The sequence below is a fragment of the Myotis lucifugus genome, unplaced genomic scaffold, assembly GCF_000147115.1.
Source record: "Myotis lucifugus unplaced genomic scaffold, Myoluc2.0 scaffold_7, whole genome shotgun sequence".
Classification (NCBI taxonomy): domain Eukaryota; kingdom Metazoa; phylum Chordata; class Mammalia; order Chiroptera; family Vespertilionidae; genus Myotis; species Myotis lucifugus.
Window position 1 is genome coordinate 11,836,096 of NW_005871055.1, and position 14,711 is coordinate 11,850,806.

Below are 14,711 nucleotides of genomic sequence, written 5' to 3' on the forward strand. Positions count from 1 at the left end.
TACAGTAATTGATGGGCCTGTGATAGAGACTGCTTTCTGAAAATGCAGAGTTGGGTATTTTGAAAGTGATTCCATGAACGCTTATTTATACATGACTCCAGTTTTCTGTATGTGAAAGGCTTGTGGCTAATGTGTCAAATGAGGACAACCAAACCACGAAGGTCTTTTCCCTAGAAGATCACAGTAGCAGAATTTAAGGCTATAAAAATGCAAATTTTTGAGACAATGTGGTCACTGTTGTAAGATAATCTTCTTTACGTTTTCTTTAATTTTTTTAAGGGAGGGTGCTGGGGATAGAGGGAAACAAAAATAAGGTAAAAGTTTATACTTAATTCAGAATCTATGGCTACATCTACCTGTATATTGAAACATCTATGTTATTTAGCAGGTTAAAACTGAGAGTTTCAGAGTTGAATATCTTTCTAACACTCTGAGAAACAGTGACTTTAAAAATGTATTAAAAAACCCCCAGTGAATACAAAAAGAACAGCAACTGTGAGCTATACTTTGTTCTTCATTAAAATAACTATCTTTGGTCAAGGTTTTTTGGTGTAGTTGTTACTTCCATTTCATTATTAAGTGATTGTTTTTGTATCCTTGATTTAATGGGTTTATTGTGTAAGTCTCTATTATTTTAATTCCTCTCATCTACTCAGGAAGGAACAGTAAAGAAACCCAAGGCGCCCTAACCGGTTTGGCTCGGTGGATAGAGCGTTGGTCTGCTGACTGAGGGGTCCCGGGTTCGATTCCAGTCAAGGGCATGTACCTTGGTTGTGGGCACATCCCCAGTGGGAGATGTGCAGGAGGCAGCTATTGATGTTTCTCTCTCATCGATGTTTCAAACCCTCTATCCCTCTCCCTTCCTCTCTGTAAAAAATCAATAAAATATATTTAAAAAAAAAAGAAACCCAAGGCAATATAGATGATGCTTTCAACTGTCGGGCTTTATCTGTAATCTGCCTTCAGTGCTGCTGATGGAGTTTGTTTCAATAATTGGATCCAAACATACTTTCATGCTCATTTTTTAGCTTGCGATGAAAAATGTGGTATAAGTGCAGGGAGAAAACTGACCTCCAAATAAAAATTTCTTTCAATCTGGTATTTTGGTGCTTATCTTAAGGTTAATTTTATTTCCATATTTCAACTATTTTCAAAAAAGCCACTGGGAAATATTTAATTATTTCAATGTAACTTATCAATCCCATGAGTGTGTCATGGCAATGATGATGATAAAATGCTATAACACTTCTGTAGTCTGGGGAGAGTTGTCATAGTTCTCTCCAGTTGTTCAAGAATGAGGTTTAAAGAAAGCATATGCTATTTGCAAATGAGAAACAGATACAGGTATGAAGAGACATGACGATGACCATTCAACAAATGATAGTCCAACCAAAGCTGGGTCCTGACCTCTTATGCCTCAGGTATCTATTTACCCTGGGCAAGACCATGAGGACCAGCATGATACTCAGAAGACAAGTCAAATGAGGACAACCAAACCACTAAGGTCTTTTCCCTAGAAGATCACAATAGCAGAATTTAAGGCTACAAAAATGCAAATTTTTTTCCTGGGCGTTCCAATTTTGGGTTCCATAAAAGTATGTCATTTGCTAAACATGCTTGCTAAAAAGTGGTTGGTGAAATTGTTCCTACATGATCTGCATGGGTGCCAGTTGCAAGTGGGCAAGTTGAGCCAGAGACATGGCGGTGATTATGTCAGAACAGGCAATCTCTGCTTTGTGACTGTCAGTGTGGCTTGTGTAGTTCATGCCACCAGCTTGTAATCATGCTTCTCCACCCAGTGCTGGGTCCTTATCACAGCAGCAGGTAAAGATGGCACCCTAGAAGACAGTTGTGACATCTTTCAGAACTAGGTTACACTCCCTTTTTTGTAAGAAAATATTTATAAATATTTTATGATCCCATGTTCGTGGATTTTTTTATTCATATCTTAGTGGTGAAGAATGGTCTAGCTGATTGAACTGAAAATCAGAGCCTGGTGAGGCCTCTCCCACATCAATGACAGAACCTTCAGGCCCCTAAATAGAAGCTTTCTGCCATCACCTGAAGGCTAGATCAATTCTCCTCTCTCCTGTGGGTCTGTTTCCTATTGTCAGCAACATCCTACCCACTAAGAAACTTAGATGCTCTCCGACTTACATCCCAATAAACCTATCTTATGTTGACAATATCATTAAGTTGAAAAATGCACTTAATACACCTAGCCTACCGAACATCATAGCTTAGCCTAGACTACCTTAGACAAGATCAGAACACCATATTAACCTATAGCTGGGTAAAATCATCTCATGGCTGCTGTGCAGCATCATGAGAGTATTGTACAACATACTGTTAGCCAGGAAAAGATCACAATTAAAAATTTGAAGTGCGGTTTCTACTAAATGCATATTGTTTTCACACTATCATAAAGTCAAAAAATTTTAAGCCAAACCACTGTATGTTGGGGACTATCTGCAGTGTATTGAAGATTTTGGGATCACAAACTGCATTTCAAGTAGGAAATTTGTGGATATTCTGGCAGGGGTCATGAACTTGTCACTTGTGGGCCATGTGACAGTTTTTAGAGGCAATGTCACCAGGCGGTAATGTGTTTAGTCTCAATGCAAGTGTTTTACACCTCTTCTCTACTCTAGCCTCTGCTCCATCCTTTTGTGTTGTATGCCTGGCTCCTACAGGTTTCTTGAGATCCTTGTTAGCTTCATGGGCTCCCAGTTGAACCTCCTTTAGAAGTTATGTTTCTCTTCCTAGTTTTACCTTGTTTCAGCCACCATTAAATCAGAGCTCTATGTAAATGTTTCTGGTCCTTGTGGGAAAATGTTTCTTTTGTTACCAGGTACAGCAATTGAATCCAGGCTACATTTACCTCATCAACAACTGCCAGACCCTGAGCTGTACTGCTGTTCTTTAGACCTTGGCTCAGTGGTATCCCAGAACTTGCCTTCATATGGTATGGTTCCCTTTGACTCACTCAGACTTTTCTTGGGCTCTTCATCCTCTACCCCCCACTCCAGGACTGGGTTATTTGGCTTTTACCTTCTGTCCAGCTTCCTCCTAGGTAATTTTTGGTTCATTAAAATTAATGTTGGCAAAACCTCCTCATTGACATATGCTATATGTAAGATCACTCTTGTCTATATCTATGAAGGCTGCACACTCCATACATACAACTGAAAGGTTAATGTTCAATTGACCTATCCCCTTCCCTATGACATTGGTGTGAGGTAGGGATCATTATTGGCCAGTGAAAAAATAAACGCATACTATTTAGAGAACTTCTGTAAGTTCATGCAGCTGGTGAGTGGATGAGCACTGGCCAGGATTCACAAACCAAAGCAATTTCTTAGCACAAGTTCAAGGATTGGGATAAGGGAGACACAGACAATATATTTCCTTGTCCAGCTCCAACCTGAGGCAGTCGTGTAGGGCATCTGTGCCTGGGTAGGTCCTATAGAGTGAGGGATAGTGGTGGGAAGCAGTAGCATTTAGCCCAGGCTGTATACTGCAAGGTGAATAGACTGTTAGTCACTTGTTCAGGGGCTAATTTGGGTCGAGGAGTAGCATTCGGCATCATCACAAATGTTCATTGTATTCTCAAATCAATCTCTCCCTGATAGCCTCATCTTATTGGGAAGTGGGGATGGAGAGACACAGGTGGGGGGCCAAGGGGAGCTGAAGCTGCTGAGACTTCCCTGAGACTCTCTTAGGGGTATGAATTTGGGGGTGGGGATGAAGGAGCAGTTAGGGAGATCGAGGCTTATTTTGACTACATTGTCCCCTTCCTCAAAACTCTTGTTCTGTATACAGAAATGTGAAGGTAAGTATGAAATGGGTGATAATACTCAAATCAATTTCAGGTGCTATAGGATGTAACCATACTTTTAAAATTATCATATGTTGCATAGAGCAAGTTTTGAAAGTTTCCTGTATTTATCAATGGCTAAGACTTCAAGTTTTTTTTTTAATTTCTTCAGAGTCTTAGAGTTCTATACACTCATATATTCTTAATAAATGTTTACTGAATAAACTGAATAAAGACATGAATAAATGAGATTTTCCATTCCTAATTTCTTAATTCCTTTAGCTTTGTGCTCCTCGACAAATGTACATTCAGCTCTTACTAAGATGATGCACTTCTGTGATCAAGACTGATGAGAAATTTGCTCTTCTGAGCTTACATTGTGAAGGTGCAAAGAAAGATGACAAACCTACAAAACAACTGAGCAAGAGAGTGACAAGTGCCATAAAGAAAATATAAAGTTATGGGGGTAGGAATGATGTTCTTTAGCTTGGATCGTCAGGAAGTGTCTGAAGAAGTATTATATGAGCTAAGGTCTGTATGATAAGAAGGAGCCAACTATTCACAGATTTGGAGAAGCCTTAAGTGTGAAGACACTGGTGAGGTGAAGCTGTTTCAGGAATCCATGTGGACTGAATGTACTGATATCACCCCTATTAGTTTGTCAGGACTGCTATAACAAAGTACCACAAAAGGAATGGCTTAAACAACAGAAATTTATTGTCTTCGTTCTGGAGGCCAGAAGCCTGAGATCAAGGTTGGTTGTTGGTTCTTTCTGAGGGTTGTGAAGGAGAATCTATTCCATGCTTCTCCTAGTTCTGATGGTTTCCTGGCAATCTTCATTGTTCCTTAGCTTGTAGATTTCTGCCTTCATTCTATATTATGTTCTCCCTGCGTGTGTGTGTGTCTGTGTCCAAATTCCCTTTTCATAAGAACACCAGTTGTTTTGGGTTAGGTCCCATCCTAATGACCTCATTTGCTAAGTAGGGTCATATTCTGAGGTACTGGGGATTAATATCTTTTTTGGGGAGACACAATTCAACCCATATTATCACAACTAATGTATGTTAATGTCTTTGTTATATGTGTTCACATAAATGTGTTTGGGTTTTCTCCTCTATCTGATTAGGTAGCAAACTCTCTAAGATATATGTGTTAATCATTGCTCCTAATAGATATTTCTAGCTCTTCACAGACTTATTTCCTGGCTGATAAAGGAGCATCGAAAAAGCTGCCAACCGACTCAATGTTTAATCCCCCAAACTGGGAAATCACCTTCACTATGGGCAAAGTGTTGTTTAATCCTCAGAACTTGGATATTGCCTTCACTGTGGGAAAGTGTGCTTCATTCAAATCTCCAGTGGGTTTAGGAGGAGGCCCAGTGAATTCCAAATATTTGATAGGGGGCTGGGCAATTTGACTTGTCTTAAAAATGTATATGTACAGGCTTTGTTTCCTCTTTGGAACACTCTGATCAAAACAAGCTGAGTAGACCGCACACATGGTCACAATAACAGGTGGTTTGAGAGGTCCCCTGTGGCTTGTTGGTCTGCAGAGCATGGCCTCCTTAGGGCCTTGAAATAAGGCGGCATCGTGGTTGGGCCCCTCAAGGAGGCCGGCCCCACACAGGGAGCCAGCGGTGCTTGTCTGCAGCTGGCCTTGGCCAGCTCTTGACTCACGGAATGAGTAACAGGGAAGTGCAGACAATGCTGAGAACAATGTAGGGCAGAGAACTGTTGATGAAAGGAAGTGAGATTTGTCAGGGCATTTCCCCCTGGCTGCTCTCAAAGCTGTGCTTGGTGAAGCATGCCTGTCTCCTCAAAGTCTGAATGGAATCAATCATTCAATCAGACATAATGAAGAGCCTGCCAGTCTTTTAAATAACACCTCTTCTGTAGAAAGCACACCTGGTTGGGCACAGGTGGCCTGGGTTCAGGTCCAAGTGCCACCCCCAGCGTAGTTACATGACCTTAGTCAAGTTGCCCAACCATGAAGAGCTGCAAGTTTTTCTCTGTGAAATGACCTACAGTAAGGTACTGCTTTCCTCCAGTGGTTAGGAAAATCAAACAACGTAGAGGAATGTGACTATCAAAGCATAAGATGATCTGTAAGCCATTACCAATGCTACTTATATGATTTTCATATTTGTATGTTTCACCAAAGTTAATGCAATAGAAGGAAAACATTGAATCAGGAAACAGATAGAAGGGTCTGAGAAGGGAGCAGAAGGCTTTTGGAGGTGTATTTGTCCTAAGCAACGCCTAGATTTGTTTCCTCCAAGCCGGGCCCAACTCTGGGCAGAAACCAAAACCACCCCACAGGTAGCTACTGCGATGTATTAGAATGACAGAGATAAGTTTCTGAACAATTTTTTATTTAGCCAGCTTGGGATGTACCTCATGTTACCCACCAGCAATATTCTTTAAAAGTTCAGAGGAAGTAGATTGGATTTAGGGTAGACTGAACCTAGTTGGTTTGTCCTATTTTTTTGGATTCTCTTGGCTCTGTTCCTTAACCTGTAGTTGGTGTCCTCCTGGGGTGAGAAGTAACATGGATTCAGTAGTTCCTGCCATCCCATCCATCAGCAGCTGCACCGGAGGAGGGGAGGTCACACTGAAGCTCTCATAAAGGCAACGAAGCTTCCTTTTCAAGCTGCCAGCTTTCTTATTTCTTATTGCTTATTCCCACATTTCTTATTTCTAATTTAGTTACCTGTGATTCCATGGGTAAGGGGACAGGATTACCTTTAGGAACTGGGAGGGTAGGGTCACATGAGCTGAGTAAGATCTGTATTCTGTTGGAGGAAGGGGGACTGAGGCTGGCTAGGTAACCAGCTATGACTTGCCCCGTAGTAGAGCCCAGACTGGAATTCAGATTTCTGGGTTCTTGTTTCAGTGCTTTGTTCCTCCTTAGCAGAAACATTAAGATCAGTAAATTAAAGGAGGTAGAGACAAGAGGTGTAATGTCTGAGCTAGAGATTGACCATGGTTAAGGATTAGCTTCAATGGGTACAAATTAAGGAGTTCCATTTCCCTATGATGTCATATTAGCTGAACATTAGGGAAACCTTGTATTAAGTAGAGGGCCCCAAGCATGGCCCTGCAGTTATTTTAATGCTCTACTCTCACTGCCTTGAAATTCTTAATAATTTTGATCACTGGGTCTCACAAACTATGTAGCTAGTCCTGGTCTGGTGAAGTAAGAGACACAGGTATTACTGCTAAGTACATTTTATAAAAGAGAAGACTGAGGGTTAGGCAGATTAAATGGCTTCCCTAAAGTCACCTTACTAGTAAGGAGCTAATTCCAGTCCTGAGGACTTACATCTCTCAAACCAAAGTTTGGTCTGATTTCAATGTAATGTGCACATTTTTGAGAGCTTGCCCATTCCATAACTGTCCCACACCTTCTATGAGGAGCCTCCCAGCCCTGTTTGTACCAATGAGAATTGGTGCCCAAGCTGGGCCTGGCTGGGCCCAAGTGTGGAGTACACCCATCTTTCCTGGAGTGGTTTAAGTAGAAGAGTAAGGTTTTCACCCAGGGACACTGTGCTGGGACATCATGCTGAGAGGTGGCTTTGGACTTAATGTCCCCAAGGTCTCTGCTACTTGAACGTCTATAACTCTGGGTCTTTATTTTTATACTGCTTGACTAACATCAAGAAACACTTGATCTTTGTTGACTTTAGAGTTCTACTTGGTCTGAATGGAATTGCCCTTACTTTTAATAGCAAATGAATGCAGGAGGATCCTTTCGAAATGGGGCCTTGTCCTATACGCCATTTTGACCCAATAGAATTGAAGTAATCTAAAATCCACTCTCTTAGCAGCCCCCTTCACCTTGGTCAGAATCTATGTCAATATTTTCAAATTTATTTTCTGTACTGAATAAACTTTCAGATGCTGGCTTTTGAGGCAGATATGCCATTTAGGTGATGCAACATACAAATTGCTGGATAACTACATAAACTCTAGGTAGCCGCATTCCTAACATATGTGTGCCTCTTCTCTTGGGGCCCAGGACAATACTTCCAGAGCAATGATTCCAAAATGTTTTGTTCAAATAACACTCTTTAAAGAATTTCTCCAGTTTAATGGGAGCTAGGATATATAATTAACTTGAATACTTGATTTTGAATAAGACACTAGAGATTTTAGAAATTCTTAATAATTGAGGGATTTAGAATATCAAACTACCTCCAAAGATTTAGACCCAGTAAGAAAAACTTCAGAATAAAACATAAAAATTATTAAATTTATAGTTTAAATTTAGAAACATGTAATTAACCTTCCTCATTCTTGTTCTCCTCCTCTTCCTCCTCCTCCTTTTCCTCCCCTCCTCTTCCTCTTCCTCCCCCTCCTCCTCCTCTTCCTCCCCCTCAACCTCTTCTTCTTTTTCTTCTTCACCGCCTCCCCCTACTTCCTCCTCTTCCTCCCTCCTCCTTTTCCTCCTTCTCTTCCTTCTTCTTTTTCTTATCTGGAGGCTGGGCAATCCCAGATGAAGATTTTCCCTTTAATATGACAGAAAAGAAAAACAGGTGTCTGGGGAATGATGGGTTCTTATGACCCTTCTCCAGGCTCCTGGAGTGATGTTTGGGGACCTGTGCTGAAGCAAGTACAGTTATTCATGTTGAAGACTATAAAAATGAAGCACAAAACAGGAGGAAAAGAATGAAGAGAAAAGAAATTTTTTTCACTCTCAGATTTAATCTTTAGAGAATTGCTATGCTTTTTTAATTGTTGACTTTGTCACTGTCCAGAAAGTTGAAGTTTATAAACAAAAGGCATTTTCTCAGATGCTATCTTCACATCTCAAGACAGTGTTATAAAACACATGCAGGGCTTTGCCTGGAAATTTCTGAGCCCATGTCAAAATTTAATTACTAGATTTTTAATCTGCTTTGATCACTACGGTTCCAGATCTCAACTAATGAGGGTGGTTTCAAAGTGCTTTCTTTAAGAATGCTGATAACAAAACAGTCAGGAGGTTCTAAAATCATTCTAGAATCTGAGCTGTCCTACACCAGCTATTTGAAGTCCCTCCTTCCCAAATGACACCATTCACGTAATTCTTACTAAGAGGGAAATTCTTTGTGGTCTGGTGGGGAGTGAGCATGCTCACATGCACACTTGCACACATGTTAGGTGAGATGGTAGAGAAGGTGTCCTTCTTTTGCTTATCAGATGTACCTTTATCCCTCTCTGTCTGCCATGGCTCCATGCTCACTTACTGTTAATCATTGTTAGCTTCTTTTTATGCGGAACTAGCATATTACTTACTTCTGACCCTTACCTGTGGTTATTCAGAATTCAGTCTTAGAGAACATAGTTTTCCTGTCTTGACTAATCATCATTTTATGTAGCTCCAGCCATTTCTATTTCTATTTATTACTGTGCTAGTTGGTACAAAACATGAACTCAGAAGGTCCAACTTAATGTCTATGTACTTTGTAAAAAATCTGTGCGATGCCTGTGACAGCTGTAATGAGGGGGAGCTTCTAGGCCACCTTGTGTTATGATGCACAGAAAGACATCCATGGGGCTGAAGATGACTGGAAGGTGTTTAACAATTACAAACCCTTAACTCCGTGTTCTCCTCTTTATCCTGCTCTCTTTTCTATGGTTCTTCTCTCTCTCCCACTGTTAACTAGTCCCCTGACTACCGCAGTTGGAGTTATAAACTGCCTCTTTTGTAATAAAATGCCTTTCAACTGGACTTTGCTCTTTAAGTATTTCTTTTCTTTCTTTCTTTCTTTCTTTCTTTCTTTCTTTCTTTCTTTCTTTCTTTCTTTCTTTCTTTCTTTTTTTCTTTCTTTCTTTATTTTTTTTACCATACATGGTATGAATTATACCAACAAATTCTAACTCCTGGGGTTTATGAGTCAAGTGGAGGTACTGCTGGAAGAGCATCCACCACACATTCTTATCGAACTTGTCAGTTCTTATCAGAGTCTGCATAGAGATTGTTGGGGCAGTCCTGTGATGCTGCCCATTAGCACGTCGCCAGGGCTGATCCTGTTACTGTCATGAAGTGGCCAGGCTGAGTGATGAGACACCTGGCACATCTCACTGACCTGTCTTACCCAGCCTTCCACTTCAGGACATCTTTTTAGCCTGGCCAATTGCTCGAAGGTGATGACAATTTAGATAAAATTCTTGTTCACAAATTCTTTAAATCAACTGAAGCAAATTCTAGACTTACTGCCAAAAGTGAGAATGCATTAGAAATCCCATTGAGCCTGATAAGATCCTGAGCACAAGGCAGGGAGTCAATAGATCCCCAGTAACATTGTACTTGATCTATCCTTAAGTAGAACCTTCATTGAGATCGACTTAGGGTCTTGTAAGACAGTTATTTGCAAATTTGCTTTAGTATCTATTTAATCAAAGTGATGGGAGGGTTTTTTGTTTGTTTGTTTTTTGTTAGTCCTCACCCAAGGATATTTTTCTGTTGATTTTTAGAGAGAGTAGAAAGGAGCGGAAGAGACAGAGAGAGAGAACATCTATGTGAGAGAGAACATCTATGTGAGAGATGCATGCACCCAGACCCAGGTCTGCAATCGAGCCTGCAACCCAGGTATGTGCCCTTGACCGGAATCGAACTGGGTACCCTCCTTCAATCTGTGGGTCAATGTTCTATCTACTGAGCCAAACTGGCTCAAAGATTTATTTTTTACAAGCAGGTAATAATTATGTTCGATAATTTTTTCTTTATAGGAAAGCATCAAATAAAGATGAAATTTAGAAGACTGTGTGTCCATATGTGCACATATAACAGGGCCAACCTGTCTAAAAGATTATGTTTGATCAGATTTTCCATTGTCAGCCTCTATTACCTATTATTCAGTTTGAATCTAGAAATACCTATAATATCAAATTAATGGAATGGTCAGTTATTTCAAAAGGCATCTGCATATGAACAGTTATGACCATACTTTTTTTCTTGATGTAAACCTTTTAGTAATGAAAATAAACCACAAAACCATGCCAATTTTGAAAAAGCATTTAGTTTGTGTTAAAGCCATTATCTGCAATGGAAAAAACATGGTGGTATGTATTTAACACTTAGGATCCTTTGTCAATGAAAGATACTTCTCAAGGCCTGGAACTCAGGAAACTCAGAAGGGAAGCTCCAATTCCGTATCGAGTTGCATGCCAAGCCTTTGGTAAGTCTTGGCATGCTTCCACGTCTGTCCTGCCCCAATCTGACCTCTGGAGCCTGTGAGCGCTGGCACCCTCTGAGTACTAGATGGCATGAATGGTCAGTGGCAAGCGTCATCTGAGATGTCAATCAACTTGATATCAAAGGTTAATCTCTTTCATGTTAGTTACCTAAGTGTAATTTGCTGTACTTACTAAGCAGCAAAAACGCTTCTTCCTGTGACATCCATTGGTTCATATTTTTAGGTATGGTTCATGGACCTCTTTAACTTCTGGACTCTATTTTTTGGCTGATAATTTTTTTTCCTCTTCTCATATAGATCTTGTGGTGCCTCAGCATTGAATAGATTGCATTCATGGAGTTCTCTAGTTTGAGATGTTAACATATATTGTTTTTCTTGTACATCGTATCTGGAAATGTTTGGAAATGTTTACATGAGAGACAGCAGTGCTTTTTAGACTTTCATTTCCTCTGAACATAGGGAAATGTGACTGATAGAATCTCACAGAACAGCTCATGATTTTCCAGATCCCTCAGGAGTAAGCCAATGGGGATTTTATGAATGCTATCTGTCTTACTCTAACCCATTCCAGATTATCAAAATGCTCTTTAAGAAAAGCAGAAAGTCAACTGGACAATTGGGCAATTCCTCCTACAATGAAATAGGCAAATTTTTGTCTCCTCCTTTCCTTTTCTTTTCTTCAGCCTGCTCCTTCCCTTGGAATTTGGTTCTGACTTGTGTCTGATGTCCCTGTGGCCTAGTAGACCATTTTAGAAGCTACCACTGTCTATGAGGATTGAGAGGGGAAATGGTAGCAGGTAAACAGAGCTGGCCAATGGCCTTCTTCACATTTCTCCACAGAAAATTAGAAACCACTAGGAAAGAACTATTAGAGTGAATTATTTTTATCTAAAGTGTTACCACATATTACTGTTGCCCTGACCTGAGTTGAAGGAAGCACAAGTAGAGGTTCTTTCCAGAATGTGCTAGAAAAATATCGACACGCAGCCATGTCTTAGGGCAGGCAGCCCTGGGTCTGACTTTTATGTCCACTAGTTATTTGTTACCACAGGTCCCAGGGCAAGTCTCTGAACTTCTTTAAGCTTTAATATTCAGTGTCTTAAAAATGTGAATGACAATTCTCTTTTCATAGTGGTTGTAAAGATTCAATGAGTTTATTATATATAAGGTACTTAGCACAGGGTGAACCCTAGAAAAGACTCAATATATGATGGGCATTAAAATGATCATAGTATTGTTCCTATGAAGAGGGAATCAAGTTAAAGTACACGTTAAAGGAAAAACATGAAAGAGGAAAAGAGCGGCCAAGTGCGTGTAGGTGTGTGTGAGCGTGCATGCACGTGTGCTGGTGTAAGCGGGTTCAGCCATGTTTCCTTGATGGCAATGATATAATAAAATGCTGCCGCAGCACTATGAGAAGTGCCCAAAAGAGTATAAAATGCAGGGTCAGTTATTTGGAGGTGAGTGAAATGATGAGGTTGGGCCTGCCCAGGGAACTGGTCAGTTCTGGAGGTCAGGAAGCCAACTGCCAATAGCATTGGTTCCAAATTTGAGCTACTGATTTGGAGTGCATTGTGGCCCAGTTTCAGTGCATTTGAGTTTGTGGAATGGGGTATGTCTGAGGGGTTTAGTTCCTGCTCGCTGCTGTAACCATGTTTCTTCAGTTATTGACCAGTTGGCTTGTTTTGCTCCCGCCTCCGCTGCCTGGCTTGTTTTCGGCCGCCTGGTTTGCTTCCCTCCCAGCCGGTATATGCAAATTAACTGCCATCTTTGTTGGTTAATTTGAATATCGTGCTGATTAGCCAATGGGAGGCATAGCGAAGGTATGGTCAATTACCATGTTCGTCTATTATTAGATAGGATGGGGGTGGGAGTCAGGGGGCTGCTATCAATTGGCTAAAGAGAAGTTTGAGGCATAGATAATGCTAGCCCAACTCAATGCTTAATAGATTAACAAGTGAATACTTAAAATCTGGATTTAAAATAAACAAGAAAAGACAAAAAAGGAAGAAATAAAAAATATATGGATTTAAGTATAGTCCAATTTTAAAACTTGTAACTCTAGCCCAGGTTGTAACTCTAGAGATTATAAAAATCTCTAAACATTTTTATAAAGCTGTTCAGCTACAGATCCTACAAAAAGAGAATATATAGGAAGGTGTTAGGCTATCGATGCATAGAAATGAGTACAATTCAACTATTTCTTTTAGAAAATAAGCGATCTTAGGAAACACAGATGTTATTTTCAGTAAATGAATGTTAAGAAAACAGACTTTAATAAGGTTACACAAAGTCAAAAAATCTACACAGCCTACTTGCACAAGGATTAAATAAGTTCTGAATAATGATTTTTTTAAATGAGAAAAATAAGACACAAAAAATATTTTCTTTGGTTGCAATGAAACTGAGAAAGGAAGAAGAAAACTATTTCATGTAAATAAAAAAGATGAAATAAAAATGTGAATATAGGGGAAAAAAAGCAAAGAAAACTGGGACAGATTCCCAAGTAGCATACACTGGTGACAAAGACTTGGAAGAATAAGGTCAAAGTAGCAAAAGCAGCTCATAAGACACCACTTGCAGAAGACATAAAAGAACAAGAAAATGTTACCTCTTTTTTTTATTAGACAGGGATAAAGAGCCAATAATAATGCCACCAAAGAACAGAGGTGTTTGATGCTCCTTAAAAAATAATCTCTATTCTTAAAAAATAGAAAATAGGATCAGAAGACATAAATTTGGAGGATGGAGAACCTAGGCATGGTGGATAATGTTTTAAATGGGTTAAGGGCATTAAAGTCAAAAGGCTTAATGTACTTGCATTTCAGGGTATGAAAATAAAGTTGCCAGAGACATTTCATGAATGAATTTGTTCAATTGGGGAAGAACCCCAAATTGTAAAAAGCGGCCACACCCGTATATGCCCATACACATTGACACACACACACACACACACACACACACACACACACACACACACTGATTTAGGCAATGAATCCTAAAAAATAATCTTCAAATACATCAGCAGCAAGCATCTTGAATAGAATAGCATGTAGGGTGAAATTTCTCATACTAAAAATGGGCATCTCTGCCTGGCAAATGCAGTTTCTTGTTCTTTAGAGGGACTGGCCTAGTTATCAAGGGGATTTATTGAGTATAACATGTTGGGCTTCAGAGTGACCCTGTGTCTGTGCAAAATGATGATTTGTAAACTAAGCAATATGACCATATGTGCGTGTCTGAACTGAACCACTTTTCGTGCATTCTGGGTCCTGTGTCTAATTTGCCATCATTTTCCCCTGTTTAATTTTATAGCAGAATATATTTGAAGAGAAATGAATTTCATGCATTGTACAATGATTGACCTCTATTACAAAAGGTATCAAAATCTTTGGTGAGATTTAAAATGAATTTTGACTTTGCAATAATATTTCTATTGACTCTCAATAGTAGCCTAAAAACCAGTCTGTAGTTTCCTTAGGCTTGACATAAAATAGTAATTTGTATAACTCAATTGTGTTTGAATTTTTATTATTTAAAACAACAAACTAGGGCTCTAGCCGGTTTGGCTCAGTGGATAGAGCATCAGCCCACGGACTGAAGGGTCCCAGGTTTGATTCTGATCAAGGGCATGTACCTTGGTTCACGTACCTCAGTTGCAGGCTTGATACCCAGCCCTGGTTGAGGCTTAGGTGGGAGGCAACCAATCGATGT